This window comes from Tenrec ecaudatus, chromosome 8 (genome assembly GCF_050624435.1).
Source record: "Tenrec ecaudatus isolate mTenEca1 chromosome 8, mTenEca1.hap1, whole genome shotgun sequence".
NCBI lineage: Eukaryota > Metazoa > Chordata > Mammalia > Afrosoricida > Tenrecidae > Tenrec > Tenrec ecaudatus.
Genome location: NC_134537.1, coordinates 47,885,662 through 47,887,232, shown reverse-complemented (window position 1 = coordinate 47,887,232; position 1,571 = coordinate 47,885,662).

The window sequence follows — 1,571 nt, the reverse complement described above, 5'->3', positions numbered from 1 at the left end:
TGTCATGAAACAAAATGGGTAGAAATCGTTGATTGGGAAAAGAATTTGTGTTGTAAACTTTCACTCGACCACAATAAAATGTAAAACTAACAACAAAAACCTTATAAAATAAAAAACAAAAAGGCCAACCCATTAATTTCTCCTTTGGCCATCCACCACTATAACTAGTTTGGTGTGGTTACTTTCAAATGATTTCTTTTGCTAATACTATCTTAAAGGATCCATATAATTCTCATTCATATATATGTGTATGTACTTATAAAAATTTGGTACCATATAAGTCCCACCCTGTAACCATTTTTCTATTAAACAATATGATCTTGAGAGCTTTCCATTTCTGTCTAGCTACCTATGTATCTATCTCATTCTTTTTCACTGCTAGATCATGTTTTGGAGAACCATCCTTTGATTTAGCCATTACTTTTTTTGATAGATGTGTAGGCTGTTTCCATTTTTCTTCTTGTGTACATGCACAAGCGTTTCTCTAGAGGGGATACCAAGAAGTCAAATTACTACTTGATGGGGAAGAATTTTAACTGTCAACAGGCTGTACCAGTCCATTCTTCCAACAGCACACAATGATAGTCCCACTATACCTTTTTTATTTGTTGAGCATTTTAAAAACATTTCCAATTGTATGATTGTAGATGGAAAATTCTATTTTAATATTTAAGCCTCCTTGGCTACTAGTGAGGTTGAACATATTTTATATAACATATATTCTTGGCCATTATATTTCATGTTCTTAAATTACTCATTCCTACTCTTAGGACATTTAAAAAATCATTTTATTAGGGGCTCATACAACTCTTATCACAATCTATACATACATCAATTGTGTAAAGCAAATTTGTATATTCATTGCCCTCATCATTCTCAAAACATTTCCTCTACACTTAAGCCCCTGGCATCAGCTCCCCATTTCCCCCTTCCTCCCTGAGCCCTCCTCCTTCATAAACCCTTGATAATTTATAAATTATCATATCTTACACTGTACAACATCTCCCTTCACCCACTTTTCTGTTGTCTGTCCCCCAGGGAGGAGGTTATATGTAGATCCTTGTAATCAGTTCTCCCTTTCCACCCCACCCTCCCGGTATCACCACTCTCAGCACTGGTCCTGAAGGGATCATCCATCTTGGATTCCCTGTGTTTACAGTTCCTATCTGTACCAGTGTACATCCTCTGGTTTAGCCAGGGGATTTGTAAGGTAGAATTGGGATCATGATAGTGGGGTGGGGGGGGGGGAAGCATTTAGGAACTAGAGGAAAGTTGTATGTTTCAGCCTTGCTACACTGCACCCTGACTGGCTCATCTCCTCCCTGTGACCCTTCTGTAAGGGGATGTCCAATTGCCTAAAGATGGGCTTTGGGTCTCCACTTCGCACTCCCCTTTATTCACAACGATATGATTTTTTGTTCTGATGATGCGTGATACCTGATCCCTTCGACACCTCATGATTGCACAGGCTGGTGTGCTTCTTCCATGTGGGCTTTGTTGCTTCTGAGCTAGATGGCCACTTGTTTAACTTCAAGCTTTTAAGACCCCAGATGCTATATCTTTTGATAGCT